The sequence below is a fragment of the Myotis davidii genome, unplaced genomic scaffold (genome assembly GCF_000327345.1).
Source record: "Myotis davidii unplaced genomic scaffold, ASM32734v1 scaffold1316, whole genome shotgun sequence".
NCBI lineage: Eukaryota > Metazoa > Chordata > Mammalia > Chiroptera > Vespertilionidae > Myotis > Myotis davidii.
Window position 1 is genome coordinate 688,066 of NW_006287901.1, and position 26,635 is coordinate 714,700.

Here is a 26,635-nt window from a genome sequence, read left to right on the forward strand (position 1 = left end):
GTGTAATGTCCTACTCCCTTTCATACCAAAAAACACACCTACACCAAATCTCATTATGCCCTCTTGGCAGGCCATTTCAGAGGAAAGTGGTGGCAAGATTCTTTGGTAAAAATAATCATGTGCTATTTGATAACATGCTTTATTTAAAAATATACTATTCAATATTGCAGTGGGGCCTTGACTTACGAGTTTAATTCATTCCGAGACCGAGCTCGTTAAGGAGCTCGTTAACTCAAATTATTCTATCAACTCTATGCAAAAAATCGGCCGAGAGACAGCTGGTATCTCAAAAAACTCGTTAGTCCAGACACTCGTAAGTCAAGGCGCCACTGTATTTATTTGTTCACGTCATAGGGAATCTTCCTTGGACAAAGTCCATTTGATTCTATACATGTCCCCATGATGTCAACCTCTTTGTCACACACCCTAGAAAATGTCTTTACTGATTTAAATTAGCTCTGGTTGGAAATACTTTGGAAAATCTTTTGTGTAGTCAAGTAAGCAGAAAAAACAACTCGATTTTCCACAGTACAGCAAGCTTCTCAGACTACAGCAAGCATAGCCAAATTAGGACTTCTGAGGTCATCGATCGGCCTTGATTTTCAGGGTTTGATGGAGACCAGGAATGTGGGGACCTGCTCAGATACCCAGAAAAATAATTGTGTCTCTGTGTTTCACTAGGGTACAATTATGGGATAAGTGGTGCGGTGCCCGGCATTACTAAGCCAGAAATTGTACAAAGTGCCCTCTGTTTCGACAAGTTTCATCTTAGGCGTGTGAAATCAGAGGTCTGCCACCCACCTTTAGCTCAGCTGAAATACTCAAACAATTGACCACAGTATAAATAGGGGGATTTTTATTATTATTTAAAAATATGAGTAGCATATATAAGACAATATTCATTGAAAAGGCAAGTAATATCAAAGTGATCTCTTGGCATCAATTGATATAGATATGAGTTTCAAAGCCAAGTTGTCCCTACTCTGATACATGCTTCCATTCTAAGTCCCCCGTCCTTTCATTCACCTCTTTCTTTGTCAGCCTTACTATTTAAAGATTAGTGTTTTAACATTTCTACTTAAATTTTGGTTATTTGTGAAATTTCCCCAGAATTATGATGTTTTCATCTTTTACATCCCAGAAGTTTTCCCGATTGCTTACAGAAGTATTTGTTATGATTATTATTATAAATGATGAAGCCAATATAGTTTATAGTTTATCAGATGGTTTCACATATGCTTATCTCACTCACTACAATTCTATCTGAAATGGAGAGGACAGATTATTTTCATGTTTATACCTAAAGTGATGGAGATTCTGCAGGCACTCATCATTGGTTCTTGGTCTGTCAGTGAGTGAGAACTTCGAGACCAAAGGAACCAAGGGTTTCTGATTAATAGCTTCTGCCTCTCCATTGCATCCTGCTCCCTAGACTTTTGAATCACGTTCACTCATCACTCAAGGTGCAAGTGATCCACAAACAGAGAAGAGGGAGAGACTGAAGCAGCTTATAGTTCCCCATGATGTTCAAGCTCCTGCATCAGTGTTGCACCGCTTCCTGAAGGGCCTCCCTCCATCTGGTGTGGCTATTTGCACTGGCAGAGTGGGAAAAATCCTTCTGGAGATGTGCTGGCCAATGCAAATATGTGGGCCACATATGTAACCTTAATTTGTCTTGTGTTCACATTTTAAAAAGTAAAATAAACAGGTAAAATTCATTTTAACAATATATTTTATTTAATTCCATATGTATAAATATTACTTCACCATGTAGTCAATATAACATATGAATGAGATACTTATATTCATTTTTCATACTGTCTTTGGAATGCGGTGTGTATTTTACATTTACAGCATGTTGTAATTCATACTCATCACATTTCAAGTGTTCACTGGGACGAGTGGCTGTTTCATTGGACAATAGGAAATGGCACTTTCGCCAGGTGGCAGTTGGTAATGTACTCTTAACGCACATCCCTGTCCTTGACATTGCATCAGGGCTAGAGTGGTGTCTGCTTTGAGAATATCAGAAGCATAGTCAGAGTATTCCTTTGAAAGACCAACCAATAAGGGAAGAAAATTTTTAACAGCATCTACTTCTAGCTCCATGAGGACCGGGACTGAGCTTGTCTTATTCTTTGCTCTATTTTTAATGATTAGCACGGTGCTCAACTCTTGAATAAATGCACGAACTGCTGATTGAATGGGTGAGGTATCTCTATTTGAGCTGGTTTTACACTGTTTTTTGTTCAGACTAAATCTTTAAAATCCAATATGCATTCCACATTTACAGCACATCCCTATTCAGACTACCCCCATTTCACGTGCTCAACAGCCAAACATGGCCAGTGGCTATAGTGTTAGACAGGATGGATAAAGATTGGATGTAAGTCTGACTCTATCACCAACTTAAGTCACCAGTTGTATGACCAAGGGCCAGTTACAGTATTTCTTTTGTTTGTTTGTTTGCCAATTCTCTGGAAGATGAGTTCCAATGTAAAATTCTGAGTCACCTCATAAAAGAGTAACCAGATAGCAGGGTACATCTGACAGCCACACCTGCTCCCACACTAAGTAACTGAAGCAAGCCCTATCAATCCAAATCATTTGGCTAATGGAAGTGGCATACATCTTTATTTGCCTCCTCACCTTGCCCCAAATGGACAAATGTGAAATAGAAGGGCACTTAACAGGAAGCACTGAGCGGGGACATTTAAGACACACTAGATAATGGGCTTTTCAGTAACTGCAGCTTGGCCTGTTCGCCAGGGGCTGGGTGGATGGCAGAGAAACTTGCTAACAGGCCAAACTCTTCTTGGTGGGGCATGAGATGTCCCGGTGGGGAGCAAGTGATCCTAATTTGGCTTCTGAGTAGATACTTGACTGCCAAGCAAAGCAGCCAGACACTAAATAAAAGTAAAAGGAACGTCAGTGTTCAGGATAAGACTGTTGCACATCTTGCAACATGATGCAAAACTGTCCCCTGCACAAGGGCGCCCAACACAGGGGAGAAGCGGGTAGTAAAATGCACGCCCTGTGGACCCTGCTGGGGCCTGCGTTCCCCTGAAAGAAGAGGCGCATTGATAAATTTTGTACATCGACATGTTATGGGCCATCAGCAGCCCCATGTTGGGATCTGAGCAGCCGTGTTCAACACTCAAGCTATGGTTAGAAGGAGGAACTCCCGCTGAGCTGTAAAAAAATAACAATAAAAAAATACATTTGTAGCCAAAGCCTAAAATATGGAAGCCCATATATACCTGACATTGGTCTATATGTGAGTGGGAATTATTTCTTTCCAGGACATAAAATAAAAGGAAGCAAAAAGGAACTCTGTAAGTTCATATACAAAGAACAGACTCAAGACAGAATATTTTATCAACATGTTTTGCTTGCGTGGTATGCCAAAATTTCCTTTCCTTAAGTATTTTGAAGCAAATAGACACTCGATTATTTTATTCTGAAAATGCCAAGATAACCATATTATTATCATACCTAATAAAAATAGCACTTATGATTCATTGCTTTAGACTCAAGACACACAGAGCAGACTGATGGTTGCCGGATGGAAGGGAGGTTGGTGGACTGGGTGAAAAGGTGAAGGGGAGTAAGAAGCACAGATTGGTAGTTATAAAACAGTCGTGGGGATGTAAAGTACAGCATACGAAACATAGTCAATAATATTGTAATAACTGTGTATGGTGTCAGGTAGGACTGGAACTATCGGAGGGATTTCCATAAAGCATACGCTTGTCTAACACCTATGCTGTACACCTGAAACTAATACAAGAGAATAGTGAATGTAAACTGTAATTGAAAAGAAACAAAAATTTTAAAAAGATGCACTGTTTCATCCTTTCTTAACAGCGTCTTTATTTCCATCATAAATCGTTTAGTTTAAAAAGTGAAGTCAGGACACCAGACAGTCATCTTCAGGGTGCTGTGCAGGGCAGAATCATCGAAAGCATCACTTCTCAAGATAAACTATTTTTATCAGCCCTTGGCACCCTGCACAACTAGATCCTTAATTTCTACCATTTCAAAGTATGCTAGCCCAGGAACTTTATCATTTGTATGACAAATGGTTTGTGAAGGTATTTAGAGGTAGTTAGGTTTCACTTTTTCTTCAGTAAATAGCTACACTGCTTCGGAGGCGGAAGAATGTCTGCCCCATATCAGCACAAACCAGTTTCAATGACTTATTTGTAGTTGCAGGAGTCAGGAGGTAGGGGCTGGTTCCAGGCCATCTATTTATGGATCCTTCTTTTTCTCTCTTATCTCTTGAATTTGTGGTTAAGTGGTTTAGGCCTATGCAACTCAAAGGACCCAGTTTATGTTAACCCATTTATAGAAACAGGAATAGCTTGAGGACAGGAAAGCAGCTCTGGGGTGACATGTGGAAGAGGCCGTCTGAAGCAAGGGGGCTGCATAAGATGGCTAAGGGACCTGCATGTCTCTGCCTAATGTGTAGGCAAGAATCTTCATTGTTAAAATTCACGAAAAGGAAAAAGACAATCCACATGACAAACCGGTCCATCTACTTGGTAGGAATTATACCACCATTAAAAATAGAAGTCAGAACTTGTATGCATATATGCATAACCCACGGCCAAAGACAATAGGGTGGTGGAGGCCTGGGGCTGGGGGCGGATGGGCTATAAGGAATCAATGGGAGAAAAAAAGGGGACATATGTAATACTTTCCACAATAAAGATTTTTTTTAAAAAAATAGAAGTTAAGACATAACAAAGAAGCATTAAAAAATCTTATGACCTGTTCAATTTTGAGAAAAACAACCAAAATTGTAAGCATCATGAGATGGTAAGCATGAAAGTTCGGAAAGTATTGAAGGTAATTGAAAATTGAAACCATTTGGCTGGGGTTAGGACTTAGGATTTAGTTTTTTTCTTTTGCACATTTTAAAAATATTGTTTTATTCCACATTTTGATTACTTCTTTTTCCCTTTTCTAAGATGACCTCATCAAAGTGCCAAAACTCACCAACTTAACCCTAAATGGAATTTTTTTCCAGTGGTGGCAGTGGACATGCACCTACTCACTTCATGTGTTTGTTAGAATCCTAGTTTTATTCCTCAGACACAAAGGAACACAGGGAGTGAATGACATGAGGTCACTAAGGAAGAATGCCAAAGACAAAATCTCAATAAAAGTGGGTGATTGAGGCATGGCCCTGGACAACTTTCACCTATTGTTTAAAATACATGTTTTTATTGATTTTAGAGAGAGAGGAAGAGAGAGGGAGAGATAGAAACTTTGATGAGAGTGAAACATTGATCAGCTGCCTCCTCCTGCACGCCCCTTACTGGGGATCAAATCTGTAAACCCAGCATGTGCCTTGAAGAGGAATCAAACAGGTGACCTCTTGGTTCATGGGTCACTGCTCAACCACTGAGCCACACCAGTTGGGCTCAACGTCTACTTTTTAAGTGTGTTTAAAGAACTCAGTCATTTTTATTCTACTGCCTTTGGCTAGAAATATATAGGTTTCAGCAACTCTGATTGGAAACTCCATTTTAAAAGAGTTTGCCATTTTCATAGCCCATGAAGGAGAAAGTGAAGGAAGAACATTCCTTTCAATCTACTTTAGTTAAAGCTTTGGAGAAATGGAGTCAGGGGACACAAGAGTTCCCCAACTTATTTGCTCAGTGTACCTGGCCAGGTCTAGGATGCTGTTGGGAACATCCATTGGCGCCCTCCAGTACAGAAGTCATTAGTAGGTTTGCGTTCTAGTGAGATGGATGATCACATTTCATTACCAAGGTTCTGATTTCACCGTAACAGTCATGCTGGTTATACTTTTATTAGTCCAAAGAGAGCAGGCTTAGAAATGAGATATACAAAGTTCAAATCTTGTTTCTACCAAGACCTATATGAATTGGGCAACATGCTTAACCTGTTTCTGTTTTTCTACCTGTAAAATGGTAATAATGTGACCTATTTTGTAAAGGCATTGTGACTATTGAGTACGAATGTGTGTGTACAAAGCTTAGGTACAGCTCTTTCATTGAAGTTAAAATAAATAGTAATTTTAATGTTATTTCAGTGGAGGAGAAAAACAAAGAAAATGCAGATTTATATTATTTTTCTTCTCTTGGACTTTTTATTTTCTTTTGTTCTCTCTCTCTCTCTCTCTCTCTTTCTCTCTCTCTCTCTCTCTCTCTGTTTTTGTTGTTGTTGTTGTTAATCCTCACCTGAGGATATTTTTCCATTGATTTTTAGGAGCGGGGGGAAAGAGAGGGAAAGACACAGAAACATCGATGTGAGAGAAACACATCGATTGGTTGCTTCCTGCACAAGGCCTGGCCAGGGCCCAGACCGGGGAGGAGCCAGCAACCAAAGTACGTGCCTTTGCTTTGAGCAGAATCAAACCCAGGACCCTTTGGTCTGCAAGCTGATGCTCTATCCACTGAGCCAAACCAGCTAGGACTCTTGGACTTTTTAAAAATTAAATCCACAGCCAGTGAAGGGCTAATTCTGCATTTTTAGTGCTTTTACAACTGAAAGTTATATCCCATGCTACTATCATTATTAATGAATATATTATATATTTATTTTATTTTCTTGAGGAATGATAGCTCTAACCTTTCCAAACTGTAAGTGAAAGTTTTGTTTCCTCCAAGTAAATGTTTTCATCTCTATGTGCAAATATATATTCTCAATTTCTGGGTCACAATTTGAAATAAAAAACATACTGAAAAATACATTTGCTTTCAATAACATTAAGCAAATATATTTGATAATAAATGTACATGCTATTTTCATTTGAGGCCTCTAGAATGTGTTCAAATATCTTTTAAAGTATAAATAATGATCACAATCATATTTAACATATAGGTGAACTAGAAAATGAGGAACCAAAGAGAATGAAGCCAGGCAGGGTGCCTGATTCATATTTGGCCAGGAAGATTGGGCTGTAAAACCAGCTCATGATTTTGTTGTTTCATAAAATTCCTGAAAGCCAGTGTATCCAAACACATAGTTTACTCATCAGAGCAAATTTAGCTCCTCTTAGAACAATTGATTGGGTAAACAGTTTGGTTATAAAACAGTAGGTCACTTATTAAGATTCACCTGAAGATCTTCACCTCACTCCACTGTTATATTGTGAACTTCACTCAATCTTAGTCAAGTCCCTGCCTTGAAAGATTTAATTTCAGCCACTTAAGACCAGACCTCAAAACCCTACAGATATCTCCCTGGACCTGCTCCTTCTGAGATCATAAGATGCACAGTTTTTTCTATTCTTCCTGACTATAGTAGGTTTAATAAACTGGCTTTGGTTAGTCAATAGATTTTTCTGGTTAGTCTTCTGGAGGGGAATCAGCAGTTGATATTACCATATAACCTTTTATGATCTGGAAAAAAGACTTTATTAAAGTAAAGAAGGCATCTAATATTTCTCTCTGGCTCCTGAGAAGTGCATGCAACACAAGGTGTTTAATTCTATGGGACATTTGTCATATTGAGCAAAGGAGCTACATTTCAATTTTCATAGAAACCTTTAAGTTTTAGTTTAGGTTCTTTATGGATAAGGGTCACATATTGTATTCATTTCTTATATCCACAGAGTTTTGTATACAACAGCACTCAATAAATTCTTGTTGATGGATTAGGAGCTGAAGGATCAGTTTAAGGCCCCCTTTCTAAAATTCTCTGAAAAATGTACATTTTGTTTGTACTTAGATCACATCCTGAATGACCCTAAGCATAAAGGAGCTCTACGTCATTCTCCAAATAGCTGACAAGCTTTAAATATACAGAGTAATCAGATTTGGTAACTCATAAATTACTTTTTATAAGTCTTCTGGAAACAGCAGTTATAAAAAAGAAGCACTATATGTAGAGGTTAACAGTGAAGTCATTCACAAGTTGTGCATGTGGAATGTCAAGAGAGGAAACAAAAAAGCTTTATTAGCAAAATAGCAAAGATTACACCATTTGGGGAACAAGCTATTCAATCTGCTATTTTGTAAACATATCACCAGAATGAGATTTCAGTCTATGAAATGGGTCAGGTGATGACTTCTTATTATAAAACAACTAGAGGCCCAGTGCACGAATTTGTGCACCAGCGGGGTCCCTCGGCCTGCTGAAACCGGCTCTCTGACTTCCCCCAAAGTGTCCTGGATTGTGAGAGGGAGTAGGCCAGGCCAAGAGACCGTTGGTTGAACGGATGACTGGACACTTAGCGTATTAGGCTTTTATTATATAGGATATATATATATATTATTTTTAATAGAACAATTGATTAGGATTCAAGTCAAGTTAACTTCTATCTGACTTTATAATTAATTAGCTGTGTTTTTTGAGGGATACATGATACAATCTATTAAATCTCTAATTTCATAGCCTATTAATTGCAGATTAACAATGCCTGCTATTGTTTATCTCACAGTGATTTTATATAATTGAACAAGATAGAATCATATCATTTTGGGGTTGAAAAGTAGCTAATGGTTATTTTGTCTAATTAGTGCTTTAAAGAAAAACATCAGCATCATGTATATGCATTGTAAGCATAGCAGACAGTGCTTATTCTTAACTCATTCTAAAACTGTTGCTCCAAACATTCATTTATGTATATGTTTTCTTGAAAAAGTAGCTTGCATCACCCAGCTTGGTGCCTGGTTTTTGGCGCAAAGCCACATAAATTGATGCAATCTAAATGAATGATTAAGTGAAAAGCAAAATCTTTACCTTTGAAGAGTAGACTGGCCTCATGTTCTGATTAACTTCTTTTGTGTTCATTTGGTTTACATATCCATAAACTGAATTGAATGCCCTCATTCTGCCTCTCAGAGGTTTTATCCTAATTGAGGTGAAAGGAATTGCTAAAAGCTAGTAACATGATTTTTTTCTGTTTTGTTAATCCTCATCTGAGGGTATTTTTTTCATTGCTTTTTCAGAGACAGTGGAAGGGAGTGACGGACAGAGAGAGAAACATCGACATGAGACACATCAACTGGCTGCCTCCCAAACTCACTCCAACTGGGGGTGGGAGCAAACCTGCAATCTAGGTGCATGCCCTTGAGCGGGAATTGAACCCTTGACCTTTTGGTGCATGGGCCAACGTCTAACCTCTGAAAACACTGGCCAGGGCTAGCAACATGAATTTGTATGGAGGTTTTCTAGAAGTGTGATGGAACTGAGTTTTCCAAGATCACAGAGAGAGCAAATAACCATGAATAGTGGAGTTTGGAGGCTTTTTAGAGAGCTGAGGATGTACGTTTTTACATACTAAGTGTTTCAACTAATTAACTTCGTAGGTGTAGCCTTATGGAGCTATTGTGCACACTTTTCCTATATTGCTGATTGCACAATGCCTTGTAAATAGTAGTGTACACTGATGATTTTAGCTATCTTATAGATTTCAATACTGTGAGCTCTGGGAGTGCTCTCATCAGGGAAAACTCAGTCCTTAGGAGTTATTTGACTCTACCCTAAATAATTTATATGTGAATTTGAGTTTTTAAAAATAATTTTCCCATATTTTTCTTCATTTTAATGCTGGTACCAATATATTTGACAATAGCATTTATTGTTCTTCCTTCTAATTTACTACAGACCAGAAAACCAAATAGCCAAGCCTGCAGAATTATATGTAAAACTCAAATGATAAAGATTAATATTCTAAGGGTATCAAACACAAGTATTGTTTCATTGGTGTTGGCTGCTCGGTCTTCTGAATTTCATTCATTCATTTAGCAAACATTGTCCAAGTGCTAGGTACTCTACTAAGCATGGAGATAGAAAGATCTCACAATTTGGGGGATTATATGAAGCTGTTGGATTTATATGCCAGTAAAACAAGGTGTTATTGTATGGTTTGAAGAAATAACATGATCAAGATGAGCAACTACCTTAAATCTAGTTAAATTTTGTAACCGCGAGGTAATTATCTCTCATCTATTTGAGTATTGTTGCCTGCTGTTATAGTCACATTGCTGATTGCACAATGCCTTATATTATATTGCAATCAAAGTTAATTTTGCATCCTATTATCTATGTACAAGTTGCCAGGAATTTAACTTCATTCCTCTCTGAGAGGCATTAAATGAAATTTACAGTGAATAGATTGTAGCTTAAGGAAGAATTTTCTAACAATTTGAACTTCTCAGAAATAGAATGTACTTATTTTCTTATTTGCTTTGTTTCTTCACCCATTTTTATCATTAATTATATATATTTAACTATGGTCCAGTAAAACCTTCACTGTATCCTGTAAATTATTGTGAAGCAGTTATCTTTTATTACTTAAGTTATTGATTTAAATATATTCAAATGCAGGATTTTACAGATGTTATTATGCTTAAATTAATTTATTTCAAGTCAGTATTGTACCACTGTGAATATAATTAATCCTGATTTTATCATCAACATAATTTTATATTTGCCCGATTTTAAGTAACCTGCACATTTAAATGGAATCCTTTTGATGTTTTTATTTCAAGTATTAGTATAATCTTATACTGAACAGAGTTAAAGAGAATCTTCTGTGAATTTCTCCTAAGCATCTTTCTAGTTGACCCCTCTGGTTGGTAGTTAACTTACAGTATATCCACCTTATAATGTTGTCATCTAACTTGAACTTTACTATCTTATCAGAGGTATGTTTTAGAAGGTGTAAAAACGTCTTGAAACCAAGATACTCTGTGGCCATAAAATCACCATTATTAGCCACTTTCTCATACAACTCAATAATACTTATTTGGCATGACTGAACAATTTTGATCCCTTAGTTATTCTTTTATAAATTTCAGTATTTGGTTTAGTCTTTAGGCTAATTATGTTAGAAAGGAGGGAGTTCAGTGAGTGGGCCTGATGCCCTCAAAGAAAGGAAGAAAAGAAATTATGCAACCTCCTTCCCTGGCCTGGAAACCACGCAGAAGAACATCAGAGGATCTTGGAAGGGCAAGAAGCAGTTATTTCTCATGCTCCATTATAAGACCTGACACTCACGTCCACATTCACTTACCAAGATTGCAGACAATGAGTCCTGTGAAAGGAGAATGAATGGAACCATGAGTATGAGAGAGGAGGATGGTGGAAATGGGGTAAAAATGACCATGTAAGCAGAAAAAAGCAAGTGAGGTTTTTGAGGACAAGGTGAGTGAGCAGAATTACAATGCCTGGTTTTAATGTTGCTAATTTCCAACAAGTCATTTCTTTCAGCATATTTTCTAGTAGCAAACTTTTCACCATTGCTAAAAGTATGATAAGGAATGCAAAGAATGAGGTAGACAGAATGGATAGGAATGGGGTGTCCCTACCAAACTATAAAGCCCCTTGGTGTTTTAAGCTAACCTGATGTAATGTTCTCATTTTAGATGTCAGTAGGTCCCTAATGAAGTGGGTTTGCCAAGCTTCTAACAAGATTTTCCTCTTTCCCAAAGCAACACTCTGCATAATCAACTAAGCCTTTCCTTGATTTCTTTTCTTGTCTTCCCCCTCCCCCCATTCTTCTTCTTATTCTTTTTTTTTAGTCAATGAGCTCAGCCCTAAATGAAAGCTGGAGTTGCATGAACTGAACTGGCTGGAAATAGTTGCTGAAAGGCGTGCAAATCAAAGCTGGCAAGTTTCAGCTCTTCCTTTCTTGAAGGAGAGACTAACTTCAATCCAAATGGCTTCCTGGGCAATTGTGCAATTATTCTAGGGTTTTGTTCCTGGTATAGAACCAGGCATTAATAACCTAGCCTTTGCAAGCTAAACCAAAAAAAAACACACTTCATCTTTACCTTGAGGTGGCTTAGTCCCCACTTGGTCACTTCCCAGTAGTGTGGGAACTGGGTAGGAAGGGATTTTACATCACGGATGGGATGCGGGATGGTTAGAGGAGGCAGCCTTCAGGCTCTGTGATAGTTCTGTTCCACCCTAACCCAGTACAGAACAAAGGAGAAATTAGGAGCTCTGATATCAGGCAGCCCAATCTACTTAGTATCTATATTAAAGGCAGGGACTTGTAATATTTTCACAAGAGATAATATATACACACATATTTTGGGGGAAGTAAATTTATTTGTAATTTTGCTTTTGAAAATTCTTTGTTTTCAAGTAATTCATTTTTAGACTCTCACTAAGTGTATTCAAGAGTAGATGAGTATGGACAGTGGAGGTAGATGAGATTAACCAAAGAATTTATATGCATATATGCATGATTCATGGCACAGACATAGTGTGGTGAAGGCCATAGTGTGGTGAAGGCCGGGGCGGGGGGGGCAAAGGTGCAGGGGGACGGGGTCAATGAGGGGGGGAGGATACATTTCAACAATTCAACAATAAAGATATTTTTTTTAAAAAAGTAGAAGAGTTGGATATAAAAGCACTGTTATGTTTACACAATGGAATATTACTCAGAGATAAAAAAAAAAAAAGAAAAGAAAAAGGACATTTTATCTTTTGTGACAGCATGGATGGACCTGGAGAGCATTATGCTAAGTGAAATAAACCAGTCAGAGGAATATGAGTACCCTATGATTTTAGTTATAATGAAGAAAATAGAAACAGACTCATAGATACAGAGAACAGACTGACAGCTGTCAAAGGGGAGGGGGCTGGAGGCCTGGTGAAAAAGGTGAGGGATTAAGCAAAGAAAAAACAAACTCACAAATACAGACAACAGTGTGGTGATTAACAGAGGGAAAGGGGGATGGGAGGAGGTAGAAGATAATAAAGGGGAGATAAATAGTGACATAAGGAGACTCAACTTGTGGTGGTGAATACACAATACAGATGATGAATTATGGAATTGTACACCTGAAGCCTATTTAATTTTATTAACCAATGTCACCCCAATAAATTCAACTAAAAATTTTATATAAAAATAAATAAATAATTCCTGCAATGTGAGAAAAGCTAATCTAAAGATGGTTTTCAAATGTAAAATGTGATAAGTTTTTAAATTTCTAAATACTGTACTTTATGAAGTCGACATAGTACTTTGTTTTGGAATCATTATTAAATGCTACTTTTAATTTTTTCCTATTTTCTTATTTTAGAGACATCTATTTTTCATGTGTCAAATATTTCGGAAGGCTTCCCAAAGCCTATCATGTTAGACACTCTGAATGCAGTGGTCACTGGGTAAAGTGGCCTTGACGGAGAGGGATTATTTCTATACTACCACTTGCACTTCCCCTCGCCCACCTGCCCAGTCAGATAACAAATGATCAGTCATCCATTTAAAATTTATTCAAGATTTTGCTCTAGTATTCAACATTCTTTGGATATACTGTTTGTACTTATACATATATCTAGAATGTATATATCTGTAAAAGCTACCTTTAACTAATGGGAAGAAGTTGGACTGTAAAGAAATTAAATAACTAATCAAAGATTTAGCAAGCATTTAATTTTTTTAATTCCTTAAAAATATGGTTTAGAAGAAGGATTCCTTTAACTTTCTTGTGCATGGATGTTCACCTGGGGGTCTTGGCCTTGTAATAATGTAAATTCTGGTTCAGAGGTCTGGGGTGAAGGCTTCAGAGTCTGTATTTCTAACAAACTCCCAGTTGGTGCTGATGTGACTGGTCCTTAAAGTAACACTTGGTGTAGAAAGGGATTCGAAAGAGAGACGTGGATGTCATCTCTAGAGCTTTATAAAAACACAAACAATCCAGGGCCTAGAACTCCTTGAATCACAACCAAGAGCAATGAGATGGTCTCTTCTTTCTCTTATTCTTTTATGAGTAAAAGCTTCCTCTCTCTAACAGCAATTCCTGAAAGCATCCCAGGGGAGTCTATTTCTGAAGAGAATCCTCGTTGTTGAGTTCCGAGTCATACCAGCTCCCTCAGCAGACATTTGGGCCCTAGACTCTTGGACAGAGCTTTTTTTGTAACACTGTATCAGTTCCCAAAGCCTTCCATCATGTCACATTGCATATTTATTAGGCTCTTCTAACATAATAACTTGGCCAAGTCACACAGGGTAGTCACTGGCCAAGAAACAGTCTCTACTTATGTTATCTTAGCATGCTTCTGAAATAGCTGTTGGCTTTTCAAATTTTACAATTTTGCTAAAATGAACCTCCTTAACGTTACTGTAGACTTCTTTTTGCTAATTCCTATGGGCATCTATCTAGAATTTGACTTTGTTCATCAATTTTTACTTGCTGATTGTTTGGTTTCCATGGTTCAAATCTCTTTGCTTTCTTCTTAATTCTTCTGCTACTACCCATAATATATTCATGTAAGAACTAAAATTCTCACCTCTTGCTACCTCTTCAATTCTTACTCTATGTCTTGGGGAATCCCAAGTTTTCCTACTTATTGAAAGAGCATCTGCTGACTGCTTTAATTTCTGTTTTCTTGAAAGGCTCCTGTAAGGCTTTGGTATCGTCAAGTTCATTTATACTGACATTTTCTTCTACTTCCTGTGCCCCCCCTATTTATATCAATTCATTGGAGAGATTTTTAAAACCCCAGATTATGATTCTGGAATCATACTATTTCTTTAGTTGTATCAGTGGTTAATTCATGTCTTTTGAAATTTCATGGGCAAAACAATTTGGTACTATTGTCCCCTACCTCAGCGGTTCTCAACTTGTGGGCCGCGACCCTTTTGGGAGTCAAACGACCCTTCACAGGGGTCGCCTAAGACCATCAGAAAACACATATAATTACATATTGTTTTTGTGATTAATCACTATGCTTTAATTATGTTCAATTTGCAACAATGAAAATACATCCTGCATATCAGATATTTACATTACGATTCATAACAGTAGAACATTACAGTTATGAAGTAGCAACAAAAATAATTTTATGGTTGGGGGTCACCAAAACATGAGGAACTGTATTAAAAGGTCACGGCATTAGGAAGGTTGAGAACCACTGCCCTAGCTTAATAGATACTTTTCTAATGATGAAACATCACTCTTTATTTTGTTAAAGCTCCCTGTCTTGATGTATACATTGATTACTGATTTGGTGGAATCACTTTTGCCATTCTTTCACTTTCAACCTTTATAAATCATTTCTTTCCTTTCTATTACTCATATTATTTATTTTTGTAACCATTTTATTAATGTGATTGTCCATAATGTTAAATAAAGGCATTATACATGAAAATAAATAATAATAATAATGATAAATACATATTTAAAATGGTTCCCTTTTAGGTAGCATGTGGTTCCGTATTGCTTGCTTGACAGTCTGTGTTTTTTTATTACCTTGTTTAGTCTATTTGCATTAAATGCAATTATTCATCTGTTTAGGTTTCAGTGTACTTTCTTGCTATTTCTTTTTATCCCATCTGTGCTTTATTCCTTTGTTTCTCCTTTCCTGATTATTTTGGGCTAATCAAACCTTATTTTAAGTTTTCAACTTTAATTTTTACATTCTTTTTAACTCTAACTCTTTGACTTATTTCTTTTAAAGGTTGCTCTAGGAATTGCCCTATGTATTCTTGACACATAAGTTTCTATTTAAAATGAACATTATACTACTTTACGTAAAATGCCAAAAATATCCATAAGACAACAGAATTCCACTTTTCCCTATTTTAATTTCATTGTTGTTATATATTTTACTTCTACATATGCTATAAACCCCATAACAATTTATTACTTTTACTTTTAATAAGTTATTGATTTAAAAAATAATAAAGAGATAGCTTTTTATAATTGTACATCTATAGGCCTTTCATTCCATCCTATAGATCTGAATTATGTATACAAATTATATATATATATAGGGATATATTTTATATTATATATATTTTTTAACATTTACAATATATAAAGAAATATTTAGTATATTACAGCCTTATAATATTTCCCTTTATTCAACTGTCTTTAGAATTTATTTCAGAGAAAATATGCTGGTATCAAATCTTTTCAGCTTTTTTCCCCTGATACTGTATTTACTTTCCCTCAGTTTTGAAATATATGGACATAGTTTGTGACATTTTTCTGCTAGCCAATGTTGTTCCACTGGCTTTTGGAAATAATCGGTCATTTTTATTGTGGCTCCACTCTATGTGATGTACTTCTCTCCCAGTTGCTTTTTTAGGGGTTTTTGTTTTGTTTGTTTCTTTATATTTGGGGCTCAACAGTTTGGATGCGAGTGCCCGTGTGAGGCTTTCTTCATATTGGTCATGCGTGGGGGTTGTTGAGCTTCCTGGTTCTGTGGGTGGATGTTTTCATACAGTGTTAGAAGTTTTCAATGATTATTTCTTTAGGTACTCTGGTGCTACATTCCTCCCTTCTCTACTTCTGGAATTCCTTAACTGGAGTATGAGAAATTGTTTAACACTATCCCACGGGACACTTAGGCACTATTCATTTTACAAAAAAATAATTTATTGCGCCATTTTAACGCTTAGATCATTTATTTTGACCTCTTTTGAAATTCAGCAACTCTTCTGCTGTATCTAATTCATTGTTAATCCATCCAGCAAACATTTCATATGTATTTTTCAGTTCTAGGATGTCCATTTGAACCTCTTTACAATTTCTAATTTTCTGCTGTGATTTCCCCATTTATTATCATGGTGTTTCCATTTTCTCACAGAAATTGTTGATAATATGTATCATATCTGCCATGCCCTTGTCAGCTAATTCCAGCCTTTATGCCATCTCGGAATGCATTTCTATTGACTACAGTTTCTCTTTCTTATGTCTTGCTTAATGATAAGTAATAACCAGCTCCTTTTCAAGTCCAAATTTGCAGTAGACCAATCCAGGGATTTCGGTCCTCTTCACAATTCTCACTTCCCAGGTGTTTGACTTTGACTTTGTGGCAAAGGTAAAGGAGCTTCTCCCAGTGGCTGCTTGGTGCTGCCTCAAGCCTCTGCCTTACACAGCCATCTGACACTGATTCTCCACCTCCCCCAAACACCAGGTAATGTGGGACAGTGCTCATTTGCTTAGCTGTATGTTAGTCAGCGTGAAAATCTGCACGCTGCTTCGTTAATTATGTTTTTAATTGAGCCACTTTATCTACACAAATACAGCCACCAGTTATTAGAGATGCCATTTGAACTCAGTAGTTAATAAAGCTATCCTGAGGTGTTTAGAGGAGTATGAAAATGTGTTAGCAATCTTGACAGAAGTCCCTTTATTTGAAGTTGAGATCTGCATATTTTTTAATGTGGTTTCTCACTGAGCTAGGGTGAATGAGTGTGGGTTTGTGTTTTCAGTCAACATGGAGCATTTATCCATGACTTACTAATACTATTGACTCTTGCACGGAGAAATTAATTTAGCTTGCCAATGCAGATGTCTTTCTTTTGACTTTTACTGCTAAAAAATTGAGAAGTGTTCCTTTAATTTTGCAGAAGATATTTTGGCAAGAATATTACACACTCCTCTATTATTATAAAAACTGTTGCTTTTAGTAACACAAAAAAATATGATTTATGCTCTTTGTCTTGTTCTCCATCAGGAGGATTCATGAGATTAAATGTAATTCACACCTGCATCTTCCTTGTAACTACCCTGTTATGTTGCATATAGTAGGTGATCACTAAATATTCACTGATAATAATTATGATTTCAAAGCCTTGCCTGCTATGGCTTCAGTGTATCTATACCACATTTTCTTTTACTAAAAAAAAAAAAGACTGTTTACTGCAAAATGGTTTCATGATTCCTCACCTAAAAGTTTGGTTTGTTCAACTTCTTGCATTAGAAATGCTTTCCATTCCAAATTTAGTTATCAAAATTCAAACCACTGCAATAGGTTCATTTGCCAACCTCTTTATGGAGAAAATAGACTTAAGTTAAAAAAATAAGCTACTCCCAAACCAAGGCTCTTTAGCTGTTTTAAAAAAATAAATAAAATGTATTTTAGTGACTGTCCCAGAGAGTGCCCAGTGCTCAGTGTATCCCCTGGGATTACTTTTTATATTTCTGTGTGCTTTCCCACCCTCGGTCTGCAGTATGATTTCTATAACCAGAACTTGCTACTGTTCTTCAGAGACCTGCATCTTTGGAGAGAAGATAATTAGCACATAAAGATAAAGATATAATTCATCCAGCATTAGTTTGTGCTAAGGAAAAAAGTAAAGCCAGGTAGGGCCACAGAGATGTGTGAAGTTGGTGCTATTTTAGATACTGTGGTCAGTTATATTGGATATAAGACTATTTATTACCATGTTATTTTATTCACTTTTAAAACAAATATGTAAGTGATATCTATGTGTCAAACACTGTTCTGAATCTTTTAGATGAACATAACAACAAGAAGATTGTCTTCTTTCCCTTAAAGAATTTATTACTGAAGGAAGATGCATAGAAGTGTTATGTGCACTATTACACGCACACATACACAATCACATATGCGCATGCTGAAAATTATACTATTTTTTTCAGAAGCTTTGATAGAACTGCAGCACTAAAAAATGTTCTAAATGTCAGCAATTTTAATAGGATCTCCAAAGGTCCCTGGCTTGTATTGCTGGTAGTTCTTCCTTAGAGGAGAATTTTCTTCATGGCTGGTGTATGAGAACCAGTCGAATAGCTGTGAGGAATCTTAAGAACCTTCCTTGATTTCTCAATGTCTGCCTTGCAGGACAGCTTTGTTAGTCTTTACTTGCTTTGTGTCTGACAGTGTATTTTTTTTAATGTTTTTTATTTTCATTTTTGACGCTATTACAGATGTCCCCACCTGGCTCCCACCCCATTCCCCCTAGCCATCACCACACTGTCTAACTCTGTTAAAGTAACTGCTAGTAGTGGTAATGGAAGACAAGAAGTTGAAGGGGCCTAAAAAAGGGACGGTTACTAAATATAATGTTCTAGAAGGCTCACGTTATTTTCCCCAGTTTTATATGCTACAGCATATGAGTTAATAATGTGCCTCTTGTACATTCAGGGGATGTGGAATGGGCATGGTACAGTGAGCTCCCAAAATAAAGAAGACAGACAGTATCGCATCAGCAAAGGCTTTATTGAAGGTGAAATCCCTGCACTAGACCTTGGAAGGTGATGAGGGTTTGCCAGGTAGAGGGGTTTGGGAAAGGACTTTCCATTGCATGAGATCCATTGATTCAAACAATGTGCCTGGGTTACAGCATTATAAGCACTGAGAGAGACAAAGTGGAATGGATTTCTGGGAGGAAGGAAGCTTTGAAACACTGCAGCTTCAGAGGAGAACAAAAAGGAGGAAACAAGCAAGGCAGCGGGAAGCTGAATTAGAGACAGCACGATCATCTGCAACAGGGGGAACTGGAGTGCCGGTTTTGCTCAGTGAAAATTCAGTGTTTTGCATTTTATTATAGGAAAATTCCCTCCAAAAGGTCAATGTGTTATCCTAGTAAAGATGAAGGAGCAAGGAGGCTGCGATGTAAGTTCAGAAAGCACACAGAGGGGATGTTGTGGGTGTGCCATAGGCCAGGTCTGTGTTGCTCACTTTTCATAATCTCTAATCTCAAACCTTTGTGGGACAAACTTGCTATTTATGTCTACAGCCAAGGAAAGGAAGTTTCAGAGAAATCACAGGTATTGCTTCATTATTCGCCAGAGTTTTTATTCTATCTTTGCTCTGATTTATTCTAAAACCTTTGCTTGTTCCTCTCTATATCAAGTTGCAACTGATAGGTGTAAAAAGGGTTAAAAGGAAACTAGAAAACTCTTAAAGTCCTTCTCCAGTTACTTTTGATTATAACTAATGAAAGCAGTAAAGAAATAATACAACCAACTCAAGTCCCTTTGAACTCATTTGGCTCCAGAAAATAATTGAATAAAAAGACCTTCACATCACAGTCATATTATAAAGGAAAATCAAATCCATTTCCATTGAATACTTGTTTCAGTTGATTTATTTTTTCATTTCTCATTCCTGAATGCCTTTGTGTATTTAGAGTTGAATTTGAAGTAGAAAGCAATTTTCAAGCAACCTACACAACCTAGTAAATATTAATAGAGGGCATAGGGGAAAAGGCTACATGCTTTTAGTCAAAATGGATTTTCTAATATATTACCAAGTCAGAAAACATGAATAAAAGCGCCCTCTGGGATATTCGTGTTTAAGTGAAATAAATGATTACCAATATTATTCTTGGTAAAGGTGAACATTTCCTAAAACGATAACTTGTTTGTTTATTTTTTTTAATATGACCTTATGTATTAGCACAGATGATAAGCTGGTAAGGTTTCAGGTCTGAGTGGGCTGCTTATCTGTGAACCAGTAGGAGAGAGAACTTGTTGATGGCTGATTTTTGGTCAAAGCTTGGTGGATCGAGAAATTGTGATAGAGTGAAGAGAACGGGTCAATCAGGAGAAGGTGGTGGCTAGGGATGGGGGTGAGGGGTGGGACGTGGTGGTGGGACGGCACGTCGGCGTGGGCCTGGCTTGAGAGCCCCAGACCACCCGGAGGTGGAAGTCGTGGAGGTTAGCGAGGCCGAGGAGATCAAGGTGTCACTGAAGGCCAAGCTCCCGGGAGCATTGCGCAGGCTGACACAGACGCAGAGATCTGGTCACATGTAATTTTCTCATTTTCTCATTAAATGTAAACATTGTGGGGTCAGCAGTGCTGTCCATCTTGTTCAACTCCTTGTCTCCATTGTCTAGAGATTGTAGACTCTAGAACAATTTATGCTAAAAGGATGCCACTGTTACATATACTACGTAGTTTGTGAATAATTAAGTAAATGGATACTTTATTTGTGATAATTCAAGTATCAATTAACATGAACATAAATTAATATTTATGAAGTGATATAGGTAAAGACCTGTTTTAAGTAAATACTACAAACATAGTTAACTAAATGAGTACCTTTCAGACTGATGAAAGCTGAACCCTTTTCCTTAAACTAAATTAAAATAATTTATGATAAGTAAGAGAAAACAGACATTTAATTCCATGACCAAAATTATAGGAACAACATTCATACTAAATATTCTCTAACAGAATTTCTAGCTATAGTGGTTTTGTTTGCTTCATAGAGAACTTCGGGGAAATTAAATCTTTGGCCTTAATTTAATCCCTGTCTTAAGTTAGCTTACAGTTAAGAAAGGGAAATGCATTCTTTATACTTCATGACAGTTTGTAGTTTGTATGAGAGCGTGGTGAATTATGATTGGCTATTTATGTGTCAGTGTAAACTTTATTGAAGTGCAAGCTTCATGAGAAGAAGCAAAAATGTCTGCCTTAGCACTTGTGACTGTTGTATCTTGAGAATACAGCTCAATGGCTGGCATGAGGTAGGTGCCCCCAAAATGTTTAATGAAATAATATGCTAATTTGGGGAGGAAGAAAGTGTCAGGACACCTTTGGAATCTTCCTGAATCCTCACATAGAAACAGATGGATTAGACAATCATATACTTTACAAAGTGTTTCCCCTGATGTCTTTAGTACCCACCTGGCACCACACATAATTACCACAATATTATGAGCTATATTCCCTATGCTGTACTTTACATTCCCATGACTATGTTGTAAGACCAATCTGTACTTCTCAATCTCTTGACCTTTGTCACCCAGCTCCCCAGCTCCCTACCCTCTGGCAACCTCCAGTCTGTTCTCTGTACCTATGAGTTTGTTTCGGTTTGGTTTGTTTGTAAAGTTAATGATTGTCTAACCACTACGCTATCCATCTGAAACTAACACAAAATAATACTGAATGTAAACTGTAGTTGAAAAATTTTAAAAAGATGGTTAATCATTAACAAAACACAACAGAAACAGATGGGGCAGCTACCAAAAGACAGCAAAACTAAAACCCAAGGACAAGGTTTAAAAGCCAAACTCAAGACAGATTCTTTCCTACAAACCTCAGAATAAAAGAGGGTGGGAGCAAACCACTACAACCAGACCCCTGTGCTATTGGCGTCTGAACAAAAGGGAAGCAGCAGAGCATCTGACCACTCCGACAGTGGGAAAACCCTAAAACAGCCCATACACGTCACCGTAAATCATGGTGAGGCAATCGGAGACTGGAAGCTGACTCCATCATGACTCATTCAGGACAGGAACCCATAGTGAGGATAAATGGCTGGTAATAAAATCAAAATTGATTTGGAGAACAACAATAGAAACAAAAGAGAGAGGAGATCCATCTAAAGTAGGGACAGGAAAATAAAACCAGGGAATCTCAGAAACATAGTGTCACATTTTACCATGAACAGAAAAGAGAATTTTGTGAAGCTAGAACAGCTGTAAATATGCTATCGAGAAATGTATTGAGGTCAAATATCTTGTAAAGTAACTTTTTTTTTTAATTTTATTATTTATTACAAAGGATATTACATATGTGTCCATTTTTTCCCCCCGCCCAAGACAGTCCCCTAGCCTCCCCCATCCCCCAGTGTCTTATGTCCATTGGTTATGCTTATATGCATGCATACAAGTCCTTTGGTTGATCTCTTACCCCCCTACCTCCCGCCCCCCAACCCTCCCCGGCCTTCCCGCTGCAGTTTGACACTCTGTGAATTGTGCTGCTATGAACATAGGCGTGCATATATCCTTTCTGATTGGTGTTTCTGGTTTCTTGGGATATATTCCTAGAAGTGGAATCACAGGGTCAAAAGGGAGTTCCATTTGTAGCTTTTTGAGGAAACTCCATACTGTCTTCCATAGTGGCTGCACCAGTCTGCATTCCCACCAGCAGTGCACAAGTGTTTTAAAAGGGAAAATAAAAAGTAGAATAATATACCTAAAGGCAGTGAAAGAAACAAAAACAAAAGCCTGTAATATACTACTTCAAATTATTTAGAAAGCAAGGGTGATACAAGATGTAAAAGAACCTCGTGAATTATAATTAGAAAAGTGCAGGAATGAGGTGATAGAACTCAAGTGAAAATTATAAATAGAAAGAAAAATATTTTATAAAGGAATGTTAAACTAGATTCAGTGGTCGGCAAACTCATTAGTCAACAGAGCCAAATATCAACAGTACAACGATTGAAATTTCTTTTGAGAGTCAAATTTTTTAAACTTAAACTATATAGGTAGGTACATTGTTATTAACTTAATTAGGGTACTCCTAAGGCTTAGGAAGAGCCACACCCAAGGGGCCAAGAGCCGCATGTGGCTCGCGAGCCGCAGTTTGCCAACCAGGGAACTAGAAGGAACACAAGATTGAATAAACACAAGTAATACCTTAAGATAACTAGAAGATAAAAGCAAGGAATATTTAACTTTTTAAAATAACAGATTAAAAGCATTTTTGATAAATTTACAAATATTGAAAACAGGCAAAGAAGAGTCAACTCACAAACAATATGAGATCCTGAAGAAGAAAGCCAAGGAAAGGTTATAGAACTAATACTAAAAATTCTCATTCATATAAAATAAGATAATATAACCTAAAGCTGCATCTTAAAAGAGTCCTTCATTGTCTGAGACTATTGACCCAAGATGAACAATACCAAGTCATATGTTAGAAAAGTATCGCACCTTAAAGAAAAAGAATCCTTAGCACTTGTTAGGCTATCTCAGCAAAAATAATACATAATAAGGAACAGAAAATTAGATTATTGTTAGACTTCTTAATAGTAACACTTTGTAGTGAAAGAGAAGGGAGGAACATACGTATTTTGGATACTTAAACAAAGAACCTATGAGACAAAGATGTTACATTCAGCAAAACTTAGCCTCAAGGACGAAAGGGCTAGCTAGATAAACTGTTGACATTCAAGAACTCAAGTAATAGGTTTCCAAAAGTTTTTCTAAAAATTCTACCAGAGAATCCTTCCAGACCACCAGCCTGTCTAGAGAGACAGCACAGGACTTTTGGTCAACACTAAGAATATATCTGCTTTTATAATGGAAATGAATGAGAATTGAAAGGGAGATGGCATAGTGCGTATTGACTGAAACATCTGATGACATAGATATGGAGCAATCCTAAAGGTGAGAACTAAAGGAGATAGTGTAATAAAAGTAATTCTCCCTGCTTTTAGGATTGGTAATTGTTGGTTTTAGCAGTAATATTTTTATTCTGAGACTACTGTTTAAGTAATGTGGGATAAATCAAATGATTAATTTTATGTTATTTATTTTTAACGTTGCCTATGTCCTTTCAAAAAAGGAAAAAGCCTGGAACTAAAGACCGACTTAATAATGTTGAGCATCCCTAGTGCCCAGAATTTATTTACCATGAAAACAAACAAGGCTTTTCGAAAGAATGGTTGATTTTAGGTCTGGGATAGGAAATGTGCAGAAAGATCTGAAACATCTTGACAGACCAGAGAGCAGAAGTCAAAATAGAGGTTCAAGTGGTGGTGATTAGCCCGTGGACATTCTAAAAATTAGATGGAGGAGCTAAAATCTGAGCCTAAGCTGCTGCTTCCGAATCCCATGCTAGCCCTGCCACAGAGGTCACGAGGGGACAGACTCTAGCATCTTTGCCTTCTGTTTACACCGGATGTTAATCATCTTTAAAACTCCTAGGTCCTGTTAGCATGTTAAAGAAAAGGGGAGCCTCTTTTCCTTCTAATAAGCTATTTTTCCAGAGAAGAGACAATAAATTAACACTTCCTCTTAATTGGTTTCTTTATTTTTCCTTTCATTGTTGAGCTTCAGACTTATTAGTGATTGAGATTTCTCAATAATAATTTCCAGACAACAGCCCCCATCAATGATAATCTTCAACTTAACCATTAAACCCTATGACATTAAATCTGCCAGGGTAAATACAACAAAGCTGGCAGTAGGAGAGGGTGAAAAATAAGTAAATCATTCAAAAGAACTGAGCCAACTTAACAAGCATTCTTCTTCCACTGTTTTATGTCTCTCAGTTTGAAAAGTAAGTCATGATCCTGACCACTTTCTTAAGATCATTTCTCTTGCCTCTTCTCTGTTGGAGAGCAGGCAGGGTTATAAATATAAAACTAGGTATATAGAGGCTGTAAGCAGGGAGAGATTTTGCTTTTACTTGATGCTAAAGACCAATAATCAACTATGCAAATATCACCCACAAGGGGGGACCTATTATCCACACATGTACTAATTACTCAAGTATTTACCACAATAGCAAGGGACCAGCATGTTAATTGGGTATTGTTTGGGCATACTGGGATTTTTTGGATCATTTTAATCATCTCTTTTCTAAACCCCCTTATTTTCTTTCAAATAATCTTTATTCGTTTTACCTACCCAGAAAAATCTAAGCTCTTAAAATATAGACTTAAGCAGAATGTTGACAAAACATAAGGAAAGGAGAAGAGGTTGAGAAGAAGAAAGATATTCTCCAACTCAAACTTGTTTCTGATCACATATTTTACAAGGTGACTCACTATGCACATGCACTTGTGTGCATTTCTCCTTAGAACTTCTAAAGCTGACATGCACCATTTACCCACTTCTTAATTCTGGATTGTTATAAATTAGTATCAAAACCAGGTAGGGTGCATTTCCACTCTGCCAACTCTCCAACCCTCATCCCAATTTGTATCTCTCCTTTCTTCCTCATGCTACAGTTCTGGTAACTTCTTAATAGTCCATTCTGTTACTCAAACATAATTTCATGTGGGATTTTTCTCCTTGAAATTAAGTGAATTGAACTTTTTACAAGAAAGCTTTTTGAAAGTAATTAAAAAAATAAAAGTTTAGCCATGTAAAACTAGAAATAGGTGAGTTGCTGCAATCAATGCCTCGATGTAACCATTGGGAAGTGGGTTGTCCTGGGGCTTGGACAGAGATTTCTCAAGCTTGTTTGGGCCAGATGACCATATTGACACCCAGCTGTCACAAGTGACTTCAAATTCTAAGGGAGTTTTCTAATATTATTCTGGGATTTTTATTCATATCAAATGTAGAGAATTTCAAATTATGAGTGAGTGTGAACTCTTCATTATCCTATAATTTAGAGGTATTTTAGTGCGTTTGATACACACACACACACACACACACACACACACACACACATATATATATATATATATACACACATATATAAGGTGTGCTATCTCTACTTCTGTTTTGTGTTTCCATCTTTGGTGGACCAATGAATAATGGAACACTAATGATAATAAGATAATCATGATCACGGAAAATGGTAAAAACGTCAGTGATATTGGTCAATACTGATACATCTAAAGATACCAGCAAACATAATTTTGCACAGATAATCTACTTATTGTGTCCATTCAAATTATCCATGGGGACTTCAACATCATGGTTGTTTCTAGGAATTGTCAAGAATTATGAAGATGACTATAGCTATTGACATTACCAAGCATCACTCCTTTTCTGCAAGATTCACTGTAGGAGTCTGCTCAAACACATGCCATCAAAATTCCTTTGCTCTGATTGTCAAGGGCAGGGGGAAAAAAAGGAGACATATGTAATACTCTTTGTAATACTTTAAGCAATAAAAATAAATAAATAAAATAACAAAACAAAAATTCCTTTGCTCTGTCTTTCTTGGGTCAAACTTAGCAAATGGCTGTGTGTGAAGTCTTACACAAACTGTTGGATTTTGTCATGAATGATTGCAAAAGAGAACTTATTTTGGTGGATAGACAAAACAGAAGGTACAGAAGGTCCCTGTGATCCCACTCCTAGGAATATATCCTAAGAAACCAGAAACACCAATCAGAAAGGATATATGCACCCCTATGTTCATAGCAGCACAATTCACCATAGCTAAGATCTGGAAACAGCCTAAGTGCCCATCAGTAGATGAATGGATTAGAAAACTGTGGTACATCTACACGATGGAATACTAT

General features: G+C 37.0%; 1 protein-coding gene across 3 annotated transcripts in view; it reads left to right on the forward strand.

Moving 5' to 3' along the window:
- Positions 1 to 26,635, forward strand: part of PTN (pleiotrophin) — a 92,550-nt gene that overhangs the window by 43,570 nt on the left and 22,345 nt on the right. Inside the window, exon 2 of one of the 3 annotated variants that reach the window (XM_015561241.1) lies at positions 6,512 to 6,524. The gene's annotated coding sequence lies outside the window, so the exon portion shown is untranslated. Of the gene's footprint in view, positions 1 to 6,511; positions 6,525 to 17,923; positions 17,978 to 25,151; positions 25,166 to 26,635 lie in introns of those variants that run through there. The other 2 variants (XM_015561240.1, XM_006759580.2) reach the window with 2 other exon arrangements.